Genomic DNA, 15,480 nt, shown 5'->3' with positions numbered 1-15,480 from the left:
CAGAGCAGCATTAATCTCTTCTGAGCTCATGTCTAGATCCTATACGCCAGTGATTTATAAAGATAAATGATGTCCTCGGCCCACTGAATTACTTTCAACTTAGCAAATGAGAAGTTATGGCTGCATTTAACAGCGTGTGGTTGAATCCTCCAGCCCAACATTATTATTATTACTGGGTTATATTCACCAAATCTGCAATTAACGTGAACCCACCATCCCCACATAGAACAGCACTGGGGTAAGTAAAAATCACAGAAGGTTGTATTGTAATTTAATGCAAACTATTATTAATGACAACAAGAACAGCAAATGGTGGCGTGGCGTAATAAATCATATATGGCAAAGCAAGGAAGTCCTTCTTATCAGGCAGTATGCATGGTTTCACAGAGTTGACCCTGCTGACAAGCGCTCTTTAAGTGAATGCCCACCTTCATGGTCCGTTTCCAATTGCAACTTCTGCACCTCCTATATTTATCCAGCTACCACAGTAGAAATCAAACAGTTTTCTCCCCATCTAGTGATGTTTAATGTCACCATAACCTATATCCTGGGACACTGTCCATTTTGAAGTGGTATGGGCCAACCCCTGGCCATGGATGTAATGATTCCTCTTAAAGGACACCCGTTCTTCATGTAGACAACCCCCTTTCTAAATGTACTGTGGGTATGTTTTTCTGCTTTCTGCACCTAAATATGGGTGTCATTTAGGGGGGCACCTAAATGACACCCATATATGACCTAATAGGATTTATGGGAAGTTGTCCTTTTAAACAGTGAGGTGACTGGTCTTTTTTGTGTGTAATATACAATAACACGAGGACTAACCTACTACAAAAAGTGAACTTTTGAGGTCTGAATTACGAGCCTCTGTTCCGTTAATTAGTTGTACCATGTACTCTTGACTCTCTGCATCTTACAGTGTTTACAATGTGGGACGGAAATAAGTCTATGTATTCCCATGAGATGGTACAGCTGATGGACAGAGGCTGATAATACAAGAAGAAGGAAGCCACCAGTAAGAAAACAGCACAGATATTTACTGGATGTAAATTACAGACAGACCATAGTTACATAGTTGATACGGTGGAAAAAAGACATAAGTCCATCAAGTTCAACCAAGGGATAGGTGGGGCGTGAATCCCAGAAGGAAGTGAGACCCAGATTTCTACACGTTTTTTTAAGCATTAATGTTATTTACTTTTAAGAATTCATCTAAACCCTTTTCAAAACTGTCCACTGTTCCTGCTGTGACCACGTCCTAAGGAAGTCTATTCCACAGATTTACAGTTCTTCTTACAGTAAAAACGCTTCTGGAGACTGAACTTTTTCTTCGCCAGTTGGAGGCAGTGCCCCCTTTTCTTTTGAAGGCATTTTACATGGAACAGTTTTTCACCGTATTTTTTGTATGGCCTGTTTATATATTTGTATAGGTTAATCATGTCCCCACTTAGACGTCTCTTCTCAAGACTAAATGAATTTAATTATTTTAATCTTTCTTCATAACTAAGACCCTCCATGCCCCTTATCAGTTTAGTTGCTCTCCTTTGTACTCTCTCCAGCTCCAGGGCATCCTTTCTATGTACTGGTGCCCTGAACTGAACTGTGTATTCCAGATGAGGCCGCACCAACGCTTTGTAAAGTGGTAATATTACATCCCTGCCCCGCGAGTCCATGCCTCGTTTAATGCATGACAGTATCCTGGTGGCCTTAGAAGCAGCTGATTGACATTGTGTGCTGTTATTTAATCTATGATCTACAAGGACACCCAAATCCTTCTCTATAAGTGACTCTCCCTGTGTTAGATTTCCTAGGACATATGATGCACAGAGATTATTACTACCAAGATGCAAACCTTTACATTTATCGTTACCAAACAATATAATCTCTTTCTGGCATTCCTTTTTAAGCACACTTTTGGCCAACAGCAATTTACTGCCGTTTTTATTCAAGGCTGAGGCGGAAATCCATGGGGAGATGAATTCTGCTACGGGTAGTCCCAACTGAACTACTAGGGTATATAGACATCATGGAGGAGGAGGATGGATTCTGCTTGGGGTTTTCCCAACTGGACTAATAGGATATATGGACTTTAGGGGGATAGATTCTGCTTGGGGTTGTCCCAACTGGGCTACTAGTGTATATGGACATCTAGAGGGATGGATTCCGCTTGGGGTTGTTCCTACTGGACTACTAGGGTATATGGACATCATGAGGGATGGATTCTGCTTTAGGTTGTTCCAACTGGACTACTAGGGTATATGGTCATCATGGAGCAGTAGTTCTGCTTGCGGTTGTTCCTACTAGACTACTAGGGTATATGGGAATGGATTATGCTAATGAATTGTTCCAACTTGACTACCAGTGTATGTGGACATCATGGGGTGGGGTTCTGCTTGGGGTTGTCATAGGAGATGGATTCTGCTTGGGATTGTTCCAATTGGACTACTAGTGTGTATGGGCATCATCGGGGAGTTCTACTTGGGGTTGTCCCAACTGGGCTACTTGTGTATATGGACGTCATAGGAGATGTATTCTACTTAGGTTGTCCCAACTGGACTACTAGTGTTTGTGGATGACATGTTGGAAAGTGGGGTCTGCTTGGGACCCTCCTCTAATAACTAGAGTGGAGACTCATGGAAAAAAGCAGCTCCTGCTTGACCATGGGCTACAGCAAGTTTCAGCAGTTGGACCTTGATCATCTACTTGCTGTGTTGGTTATTCTTCATCAAGCACTGGTCCAGTTAGGACAGCCGCTGTAATGGTAGCGTTCACATACGTGGCCACATACATCATGAGAAGTACAGATTCTGCATTATGAGCCATATCTTGTTGCCTGTTTGAAATTTCCTGCATTCCAGCGCCACGCCATGGTTTTCATTAAAGTAATCCCTCATTAAAGAAAACAAGTTACATATTTTATGAGGCATTTTTGTACAAAGGAAAAAAAAATACCACTTCTGTTGTCTGGGAATCAGTTCAATGAAAACTGCTCGCCCAGCATGTGGGCATAGTTTTGCCCTCTTCAGATGTGGAAGCGCTACTTATTATGACAATATATGGCTTCATCTAACAGATGATACATTGCCAGGACTTCTTCATGTACCGCCTGACCAGGTTAGGTTTCATCGGTGGGGGCGCTGTTGCATTGATATCTATAGAAAGTTGTTGACTCAAGCAGTGGTGAAAAATGGTACTGCAAGTGAGAATAGTTCCCTCTATTTGCATAAATATATGCAAATGAGCCTCTAGGAGCAACTGGGGCGTTGCCGTTACACCTAGAGGCTCTGCTCTCTCTGCAACTGCCGCACCCTCTGCACTTTGAGAGCAATTGGCAGTAAAGACGTCATCATGCCTGGCCCTGTCAATCAAAGTGAAGACGGCACGGCAGTTGCAGAAAGTGCAGAGCTTCTAGGAGTAACGGTAATGCCCCCGTTGCTCCTAGAGGCTCATTTGCATATAATAAAACATAATTTTTCTCAGCAATGGGACCAACACAGATGCCTTCAGCTGCCAAGCCCACATGTAACAGTTCAGCTAGTGCCATAGGTACAAAACTGCTGACAGATGCAGCCCTTTAACACTCCCATAATAGCAACTCCCTAAATGAGTTATTTAGAAGGCTCCCTGATCACCAGTGATCGGCTGTAATGTGTGAGGGAACCTCTTAGCAAGTGTTCAGTTCCTCTGCAGTGCCCCCGCAGGTGATGAGAAGAATTACACAGGTCTCATTGACATCAAAGGGCTGTCAACGTGATACATCGACAAAAAGGGATGCTGTTCAGGACCCATTTTGGCTGATAGGTCCTGAACTGAGGACCCCTTTATGAACTCCATATTCTCTATAATGTACATATTTTGGGTTTTCTAAACCAGACCACCCTCCCCACAAATCCCTGTTGTGTATAACAGAATCCCAGTACGACGTCCTGGGCAGCCTAACAGAAGACGCTTTAGTTTGCGCTCGAGTTTCGTTCCAGCTTGGAACGTTCCGCCATTATAATTGCTTCCTTCACATGTGATTTTGATATCATTTGACTTGGATGGAAAAGCTCCATCTGTCTTCGAGCTCATTCCGGTTGATGTATGAGGTGTTCTCACTTACAATCTGTACATAGGAGGATTTGGACTCTGTACCAACCATTGGCATCGCCATCCAGCGTACGCCTACTGTTCACTGTGCTCCGGATTCAGCTCTGTTATCCAACGTAGGCTCTCATATCTGCCATGTAGGATCCAGAACATTAAAGGGAGCTCCTCATATCTGACATCCAATAATCCAGAAATTCTGACAGTCCACTTCTTCCTGTCCTAGAACATAAAGCTAATGCAGATTCCCAAGGAGCCTGAGGTATCGGTCGTGGGCCTCATACTCATGGTTGTGTTACGCATTAGTAGTATGGCACCTATAGTCTGCTGTGGGTCCATACTGCACCTCCAAGTGCCTGCTATGGAGGTTTTTTAGGGTTACTTGAGGGATATGGTGCCCCACAGAGGCAGAACACAGACCCAGTAGTGCACCATTTGGCAGAATGCCGAGCGGACAACACACCATATGGCTGTACATGAACAGGACAGCGCACCATGCAGCAGCACACAGACCCAGCAGTGCAATATAATACATGCAGACCTGACAGTGCACCATATGGCAGTGTGTGGACATGACAAAACACCACAAAGCAGTATACAGATTGGACAACACATCATACAGCAGCATGCACACCTGACAGCACACCATATAGCAGTACACAGACCTGACAGCATAACATAAGGCAGTAGACAGACCTGACTACATACCGTATGGCAGCACACAGACCTGACAGCACTACAAATGGCAGAACACAGACCTAACATGACACTGTATGGCAGCACAGAGACCTGACAGGACACCATATGGCAGCACAGACCTAACAGGACACTGTATGGCAGCACAGTGGCCTGACAGAACATCATATGGCAGCACAGACCTAACAGGACACTGTATGGCAGCACAGACCTAACAGGACACTGTATGGCAACACAGTGGCCTGACAGAACATCATATGGCAGCACAGACCTAACAGGACACTGTATGGCAACACAGTGGCCTGACAGAACATCATATGGCAGCACAGACCTAACAGGACACTGTATGGCAGCACAGACCTAACAGGACACTGTATGGCAACACAGTGGCCTGACAGAACATCATATGGCAGCACAGACCTAACAGGACACTGTATGGCAGCACAGTGGCCTGACAGGACATCATATGGCAGCACAGACCTAACAGGACACTGTATGGCAGCACAGTGGCCTGACAGAACATCATATGGCAGCACAGACCTAACAGGACACTGTATGGCAGCACAGACCTAACAGGACACTGTATGGCAACACAGTGGCCTGACAGAACATCATATGGCAGCACAGACCTAACAGGACACTGTATGGCAGCACAGTGGCCTGACAGAACATCATATGGCAGCACAGACCTAACAGGACACTGTATGGCAGCACAGACCTAACAGGACACTGTATGGCAACACAGTGGCCTGACAGAACATCATATGGCAGCACAGACCTAACAGGACACTGTATGGCAGCACAGACCTAACATGACACTGTATGGCAACACAGTGGCCTGACAGAACATCATATGGCAGCACAGACCTAACAGGACACTGTATGGCAGCACAGACCTAACAGGACACTGTATGGCAACACAGTGGCCTGACAGAACATCATATGGCAGCACAGACCTAACAGGACACTGTATGGCAGCACAGTGGCCTGACAGGACATCATATGGCAGCACACAGACCTGACAGCACACCAAATAGCACTACACAGACCTAACAGGACATCATATGGCAGCATACAGACCTGAAAGAACACCGTATTCTAGCACACAGACCTGACAGCACACCAAATGGCAGTATGCAGACCTAACAGGGCATTGTATGGTAGCACACAGACCTGACAGCACACCATATGGCAGCATACAGACCTGAAAGCACACTGTATTGTAGCACACCATATGGCAGCACCGTAGTGGACAGCGCACCATACAGCAGCAGACGGATGGTATTATTACCCTTACAGAACCCATGCTCGTGGCGTATGCTGTATGTACAAGCCCCAAGTGAACTAAACCAAAAGGTTCATATGGATAACGCAGGCAGATGTGAGACATTTCACTGGCATGTACGTCTACCAAAGTCTCTATAACAGAACCGTAATTGTGGGTTTTATACTGCCCTGTAATGCTGCCATAATACACTCTTATGGGGATTAGTGTTGAGCATGGTGTCTGGCCCGTGGCATGCCTTGGCATAAACCATGTGCACGTCTAGGAAGAAAAATCTTATTTCCTAAAGGTTTAGCTTCGGAAAAACTCTTACATACTGCCGTATTATTAGTCCTGCCAACCCTGAAAATGTCTCCTCGACCTCTGTAACTAATACCCCCATAGGCTCACATGCCGTACACATACAGCCCCTCGTCACCAGCTCCTTACTGCGCTATTGTGTCTGAGGGCTAGGTATTGCAGGCCTGTGGCTTGTATTTTGGGGCCGTGGGACACTTTTTTACGGACACCGTCTTTCCAGACGTAAAATAAAGGCAAATCATTATAAACATAAATGAGACAAGGTCTGTGCTGGACTATGATGGGGCAAACAGGGCAAATACCCCACGAATTCTACCCTTAAGAGGGATTCAATCGCCCTATTCAAAGGCTAACAAAAAGTCCACATGGCATTGGCAACCATAGACTTTGTACAGCACTGCTATGTGAACATTGTATGGCGTTATTATATGGGCTCTGTATAGCAGTACTCTGTACATATGGGCTCTATATAGCAGTATTATTTGTTATATGTCAGTATTGTATGGCGTTATTATATGGGCTCTGTATAGCAGTACTGTCTTTATATGGGCTGTATCTATATCAGTATTGTATGATGTTATTATGTGGGTTCTATATAGCAGTACTCTCTATATACAGGCTGTGCATAGCAGTGTTATATGTCAGTAGTGTATAGTGTTATTATATGAGTTCTATATAGCAGTGTTGTTATATGTCAGTACTCTATGGTATTATATAGGCTCTGTCAGGGGCGGATGGGCCATAGACCCTACAGGGAAATTCCCAATGGGCCAATGCCCAGGGGGCCACCCAAGCTCTCCTGCTGGCCACAGGCCAGGTACATAATGATCTGAAGCTCAACTGTGGCGTCTGGTTCTGCTGGGGCGGTACTTTGTGATGCACAATGGTATTGCAGGCCCTATCTACTTCTGTTGCCCCGTCTTCTATCAATTTAGTCTCGCCAAACAACATGGGGCCACTTTTTCTTTTTTTTTTTCAGGGCCACTTTAAGTTCCCAATCTGCCCCAGGGCTCTGTATAGCAGTACTCTCTATATATGGGCTGTACATAGCAGTTTTATTTGTTATATGTCAGTACTGTATGGTGTTATGATATGGGTTCTATATGGCAGTGTTGTTATATGTCAGTATTGTGTAGTATTATATGGGCTCTGTATAGCAGTACTTTGTATATATGGGCTCTATATAGCAGTATTATATGTCAGTATTGTATAGTATTATATGGGCTCTGTATAGCAGTACTCTGTATATATAGGCTCTATATAGCCGTATTATATGTCAGTATTGTATAGTATTATATGGGCTCTGTATAGCAGTACTCTGTACATATGGGCTCTATATAGCAGTATTATATGTCACTATTGTATAGTATTATATGGTCTCTGTATAGCAGTATTATTTGTTATATGTCAGTATTGTATGGTGTTATTATATGGGCTCCATATAACAGTACTCTGTACATATGGGCTCTATATAGCAGTATTATATGTCAGTATTGTATAGTATTATATGGGCTCTGCATAGCAGTACTCTGCACATATGGGCTCTATATAACAGTACTCTGTATATACGGGCTCTATATAGCAGTATTATTTGTTATATGTCAATACTGTATAGTGTTATTATATGGGCTCTATACAGAAGTGTTATTTGTTATATATGTCAGTTTAGCCTTTATTTGAGCACTGTATGGAAGTATAATTTGGGCACTATTTTGCTGTTTCTTTTAGGCACTGTATGATGCTTGGTATTTGAGAAGTGTATGCAATTATTCGGGCAACTGAATGTTGTATTATGTAGGTGTATAGCACATTTCAGACTGAATATTTGTATGATGTGGGCACTGTTCAGCGGTATTATTTAAAGAAAACCTACCACCATAAAGTTCACTGGTAAACCAGGCACAATGCTTTGATTCACGCGACCGGTGATGCAGTGGCGGCCATGCGTGCATCAGAGCAGGTAAGTGCAACATGTGTGATGGGGCCCGGGCATTAGAGGGGGCGGATAACCCATTTAAGACTGGTATCTAAAACGCCGGTCTTAATAAATGACCCCCTATATTTCAGTACCTTTTAGACACTGAATGACGCTTATAGATGGCCATTGTATGGCGCTGTTATTTGAACACGATTTTGCCGATGGTTATTTTATTTAGGCACTCTATAGCAGTATTATTTGGACTTGACGTCCATGTGCTGTCCGCATTATTTACGGCCCACGTAGATATGAATGGGTCCGTGTGCGATTTGCAAATATTGCGGAACGGACAAGGACCCAAAACACGATCGTGTGCATGAGGCCTTAGATGGATTATTTGTGCATCTGGTCAGAATGCGTAATATAAATGTATACCGGGCAGACAGGAGCGGCCGGTCTCTCCTGGGCATCAACTCTTTTTTTGTGCGGGTGCAAACTGTTTGGTAATTTGCACCTCAGTTTTGCAAACCCACATTGTCGTGCTGAGTCCTGTGCTAGCCGTCCAGATAAGCCGGGTGAGGAAAGGGTTAACCATCTGGAGGGGGTTCAGTAGGGGAAGGAGAGGAGGTTTGGATGTTGGTGCAGGGAGGAGGGGGGCTGTGTACAGGAATGCTGAAGTAATCTCACAATGTCCCTGCAGCTGGAGCAGAGGAGACAACAGCAGCAAGAAGATCCTCGCAAGAGAGGACGGGCCGCAGGACCGTGTCTCCGTTATCATAGCATATAATACTAATATCACCCTCTAATATAATGACCGCCATTATAATATAATATACCGTAGAGCACCATATTACCATAATATATGTTATATTGATATTACTGTATGTTATATTGTTAGCACCATGCAGTAAGCTGCATTAGGGTCCATTCAGACAAAAGTAAGTGCGACGTTTCCCATGCTGCTGAATGGGTCCGCGATCCGCAAGATACAGAAACTGATAGGACATGTCCTATCTTTTGAGGCGGGAAGGCACAGAAGCGCTTCCAATCCGTGCCTCAATTCCCCAAAAGATAGGACGTGTCCTATCTGTTTCTGTATCTTGAGGATCGCGGACCCATTCAAGTCAATGGGTCCACATCCGCAAACAGAGTGCACACGGCTGGTCGGACCCATCCACACCATAGAGTGCACACGACCGATGCCTGTATATTACGGACCTGCCATTTGTGGGCCTGCGGTTGTCTGAATGGACCCTTTTACTGATATCCCCAAACTTTATAATATAGTAAATCATATAATAAGTAATACCGATATCACCTTAAAGTGTAACATCACCATATAGTAGATAATACAGAGATCACTATATAATGTTGAATACTGACCTGACCATATAGAGTTATGTATACTATATATTGGTGAGCACTGGGGCTCATTTGCATATAATAAAACACAATTTTTCTCATCAATGCGGGCACATATGAACATAGGACCAACACAGATGCCTTCAGCTGCCAAGAGCACATGTAACAGGTCAGCCAGGTTCATAGGTACAAATCTGCTGACAGATGGGCTTTAATATGTAATACTCATTCCGCCATACATACATGTATTATATGGTTATCTGCATATACAGTAATATGTAATACTAGTTATATACTAATGTGAGACTAACACCACAATATAATATATTATACTGCTATCACCGCATAATATGTAATACTAATACTGCAATATAATAAACTATTCTGATCACTAAAATACATTATTTATCCTGCAATCTCAGAGCTGATAAATGCCGTAAATGTCACATTTTAACCCATGCTGATATCACCAGATATAATAATATATTACGGGATAATACTGATAACATCTATATAAAAGCACTGGCCTTGTGACATACCGGTAACTTTTTTCGCACTTTCTGGTGCAGAATAGTGTCTGTGAACTACTCCAGGCTAGGTTAGTGCCTGCCCCAAATTCTTCACTTGACATGCACCATCTTGGGAAGTATTACGCTGCAATTACATACTCACTAGTGATGAGCGGCATAGGCAATATTCGTTTTCACGATATTTCTAGAATTTTTTTGCATAATATTCGCAATACCTTTTTTTCGCGCAATACATGCAACTTCACATTTTATCAGGTCTCAGTAGATATTACTGATTGGTACACTAAGTATTGTTGTGACATCACAGCACTATGTCTGTAGCATGTATGTATGGACAGCAGAGAAACAGTAATCCCTATCACACTACCTAACACCCTGCACTGGAACCTATCAGCTACACTATATCAGGATATAACCTACACTGACTATCTCCCACTAACTATCTGTATTATATAGATGAGCTAACTAACTATCTAATGTACCGTAATTGGATAAGGAATAGGATCCAGATGAAAGCACAGAGCACAGCAATGTCACTGGTGTCTCTCTCAGAACTGCAAAAATACTGCATACAAGGGCTGCTGGGGAGGTTCTTATATAGTAAGGGGTCGGCAACTTTCCTATTGGTCGCTATGGATGTTGCTAAGCTCAGACAAAGACATTGCAGCCTTCTCATTGGCCCGCAAGCAAGAAGCAGTAGTGCTGATGAAAAAAATCTAGAATGTTCGCAATTACGAATATATAGCACTATATTCTAGATTTTCGCAAATTCTCGAAGTGCCGATATTCGCAATAATAATTAGCGATTAGAATATTCGCAATCAACACTAATACTCACCATAACCTAATATCACTAAGTGATCCCTAATGGGCCCAGTGTACCTAGTGTAGTGAAGGAAAGCCTGGGAACAGTGGATGTCAGGGAAGGATGGACAAGGCGTGACATTCTCCACTCTTCCTATCTCCTTCCTACACGTTAACCAAGTCTCCGTTACTCCATTCAATTCTGTCTCCTCATTGTTCTCCGCCATCAATCCATACCTTTAGATGAAAATGGATTCCCATTGAAAACAATGGATTCTGCTTTTAGACATTTGTTTCCTTCTAACTTTTTAGTCTAAAATGCAGAGGGAGTCGGCAAGTATGATAATGAATGATTGCACTTATTATGATAATAAATGAAGGGATGTGGATATCAAAGGAGAGCATTCTAGAGAGTGACGAGGCATGAAAAAGAATGTAGGATGGATGGAGGCCCACCACGGCTGGAGTCTAAAGGGCCACTGAGAATTCAGATGCCAATTATCCTTGTAACATTGTTTACTAGGTCAAATATTGACTGAAGAAGGCACCTTGATGCACATTGGTCATCCTGGAAGCTTTGCAGATACCTCCAGACCTCACAGCTACTCATTAGGAGGGGGTTGTACAGTAAAGGGAAGGTTAATCTTTCCTGGGAAAGTAGGAAGGTTGAATTCACTCAGCCATGGTTCAGTAAGAGAAGTAATTTGTGTTCCTTCTCTCCCCAACATCTGGTCATTAGAGAAGCCTACAAGGCAGATCTTTTCGGAGCTCTTCTCATGTGTTTTCTGTAAACATTCTCCTAATCCCCCTCTTCCTCACTTCCTGCTTCTGTAGTGAAGTCCTCCCATGGTCTCCTACTCACACCCTTGTTTTCATCATTGTCAGACTATCGCCTTGAAGTTATATAATATTTTCTAAATGAAACGTAGACAATCATTTTGGAAATCTCTTTGTTGTAGGTGGTTGCCTTATCAGGGGTTTGTGTAACAGAGAATTTGGGCAGTGCCCATGAGTTCCGTTGCTGATGACCAGGGGCCTGCTTCTACCCCATGCTGAAGATAGGGATTAAGAATAGATACCAATCTGAAGCTGTCAGTCACTTTCTGCTCTACTGACAGCTTTTGACACTTAGCTTCAAAATCCCACATCAAAGGGGTTGCCCGTTTAAAAAATAATAATAATATTTTTGCTGGAAGGGCCTCCCTAATATAAGATAGTCACAGATTGTCCTGCTGCTAAGACTCCTAATGATCATTTGTATTCTGCAGGAGAGATGTGCAGCGCCACCACAGGGCAACTGAAGTATTACACGGCACCCATTAAACTCAGCTGACTGTCAACGTAATTCAATGGTTACATACTGAAGGCAAGTGACGCGTTTCGGCTACTATGAGCCTAAAGGCTCATAGTAGCCGAATCTCGTCACTTGCCTTCTGTATGTGACCATTAAATATTTCATAATTATTCTACTTGAGCGAGTGCCGGCCCTCTTTGTGCAAGTACGTGCACCGCATCTCTGACATATGGAGTGCCGACTGTGTCTTCTCTGGATCTGTCAACGTAATTCAGGGATGTGTTGGGTCCTCCAAAGTGAGACACTCATACAAATTCCAGTGTCTATGGTGCCCATGAAAAGAGGACCACTACCTCAACTTACCGATCCTGGTTTTCCATGGGCATTCCCAATCTGTTCAAGGATCTCTATGGAAGAAGTGAAGAAGTCTTTGGGCCAAAATGACTGTCAGAGTAATTCATGGATGTGTCGGATCCTCCAAAGTGAGAGACGCTTTTTGTAGCCTATTCTCTACTCTGTCTTATTGATAGGGTGGATAAGAGAATCCCCAGAATACCCTAATAGAGTGTTTGAAATACTTGTCTTATAAAATATACAAACCTTTTCAAGTGATATCACTGTTCCTTTATAGTGACATCACACTTGTATAGAGGCTCATTGTCTATGGTGCTTGCAATGCTGCCCATGAAAGGAGGACCAGTATCTCATCCTCTCCCATTCCTGTTCCTCATGGGCATTGCCAACATGTGAAGGGCTCTCCAAAGAAACTGTGAACCAGTCAATGGGCCGCAAAGACTGTCAGTGTAATTCAAGGATGTGTTGGGTCCTTCAGAGTGAGAGACGCTTTTCATAGCCGCTTTCTCTGCTCTGGCTTATTGATGGGAATCTCCAGAATGCCCCAATAGGGTGTTTTAAAGATTCGTTTTCTAAAACAGACAAAGCCTTTAAGTGAAATCACTGCTCCTCTATAGTGACATCACACTTGTATAGAGGCCTAATGTCTACGGTGCTTGCAGTGGTGCCAATAAAAAGAGGACCCTTACCTTCATTCCTGTTTCCCATGGGTATTGCCAACCTGTTCAGGGATCTCCAAGGAAGAAGTGAAGCAGTCTATGGACCATAATGTCATTTTAATTCGTGGATGTGTCGGTGTCACGGATGGAGTGAGGGTGGGAAACTCCACACCGAGCACAGGAGGAAAGAGGATAGGAACTAGGTATGGAAACCAGGGTAAAGGAGAAGGTCACCTCCTAGAACAACCCTAATCCAAGTCCTGACAAACTATCAGTATGAACTGACCTCGATGGTAGGAAAATTCATACACAGGAACCTAGAGCCCTAACACACCCTGTAGTGCACTGATTTAGTGACAGGACTTGAGACAACCTATTCCTCCACCAAAAGGGATGAACAGGAGTCTCCCTCAGGCCTAGATACAAAAGACAATTAAATACAACAAACAAAATACAAATAGAGAAGACGACACTTAACTTCACGTGGAGCAAAGGCAGTGCCAGGAGCTCAACCGAGATCCAACAACCAGCTAGCTTAGAGCCCAGAAACTGAAGCTATAAACCGCACCCCCAAAAGGGGTAAGCAGTAATAAATAGGGGAAGTTAAATGACCAAACCAACAACACCTGCCAGAGGTATGGTCATACCAAAACAACACAGACACAAATGATCGACAAGTACCATTCAGATTAACCCACATGTTGCCAGTCTCTCTGATCTCCTGGCACCTGTCACGGGAGTGTCCGTGACAGTCGGATCCTTCAAAGTGAGAGATCCTCTTCAAAGCTGCTCTTTGCTCTGGTTTATTGATGGTTCTGATTAAGGTAATCTACAGAATACCCTATTAGGTTGTTTTAAAGATTTGTTTTCTAAAATAGACAAACCATTTATGTGACATCTCTGCTCCTCTTTAGTGACATCACACTTGTATGGAGTCCCAGTGTCTATGGTGTCTGCAATGATGCCCATTAAAGGAGTACCACAACCTCAGCCTGTTTCCCATGGTCATTGCCAACCTGTTCAAGGCTCTCCAAGGAAGAAGTGAACCAGTCTTTGGCGTAGAGTGCCTCCTATAAATGATGAGAGTGGGAGGTATGAGGGAATTCCGATCTTTGTTGTAGGGGCCCTATCCTGTGTTTTCCAGGCTTCTATCATATTCCAGAACATAACTACAAGTTAACACTTGACATGTTTTTGTATTTGCCTTCGAGAATTATGAACATATGAAAGAGGGGGCAGCTCTACTCAAGGGTCATGTACGAAAATGAATAATATGATTGTCACTGCCATAAAATGCTGTAAATAAACAATAGTACAAATGTTATAGGAGTAACATGTACTGCAGTGCAAGACATCACAGTGCAGGCCAACAGGCAGAGAGAGTCGTCCCTGACATTTATAGCACAATGAGCTCTTTGTCGAGAGGAGATATTAAGAAGAGTCACTAATTGTGATGGGTGTGATCTAAATAAGGATGGGCCGAGTCCCCCCTGACCAGTTCTGATTAGAAGAATTTGGGTGAAGAAGAGATGATTTAACCTGTTAGGGTCCATCCATGCATACTGAGAAGCCACAAACACAGACCAAATACGGCACCACACAGATTCTCTATGGTTACCTTATGGACTTGTAGGCGCTCCACAAGTGGCTCTTGACCTGAGGTTGGCTCTGTGAGGCAATATATTCTCACCAATAAACAGTACAGCCACGTATGTATGATAGATATCAAACCTGATCTTTGCATAGTCATAATGGGGTTCCCAAATGAGTCATCAAGAACCCTTACAAGCAGGTTCCTTGATAAACAGCTATGTGGTTGTTACTAATCTCGTTCTGTTCCAGTGGCGTGTCCTCTCTGCCAGCCATGGTTCCCACTCCAGAGATATCTCCTACTGGCAGCCACAGTTCTGCTGGTCCCATGTCTCTCCTGCTCAACCATGACCCCCGGTGCTCCTTGGTGACATCATCCTGATGCCCTATTTAAGTTGAACTCCTACCTCACCACCTAACCTGTGTATTAAATTACATATTTGCTTGGCTCTTGTTCCTAATTGCTATCCTGATCTTGACTTTGTTTCCAGATTTTGCTTGTGTCTCCCCTTTTAGATTAGTGGGCTGGGACTTGTTGTTCTACTCCTGATTTTGAGCCTTTTCCTCTTTCCTGGTGACAACCCCTGGTTATGTTCCTTGTG

At 43.5% G+C, this 15,480-nt stretch overlaps 1 protein-coding gene across 2 annotated transcripts in view; it reads right to left on the bottom strand.

Moving 5' to 3' along the window:
* The window catches only part of PLEKHG2 (pleckstrin homology and RhoGEF domain containing G2), a 78,548-nt gene that overhangs the window by 46,272 nt on the left and 16,796 nt on the right, over positions 1–15,480 (bottom strand). The window lies entirely within an intron of this gene.

Source organism: Bufo gargarizans, chromosome 9 (assembly GCF_014858855.1).
Source record: "Bufo gargarizans isolate SCDJY-AF-19 chromosome 9, ASM1485885v1, whole genome shotgun sequence".
In the NCBI taxonomy this organism is placed as follows: domain Eukaryota; kingdom Metazoa; phylum Chordata; class Amphibia; order Anura; family Bufonidae; genus Bufo; species Bufo gargarizans.
The sequence above is the reverse complement of the archived record's forward strand: the minus strand, read 5'-3'. Positions and strand labels throughout refer to the sequence as shown.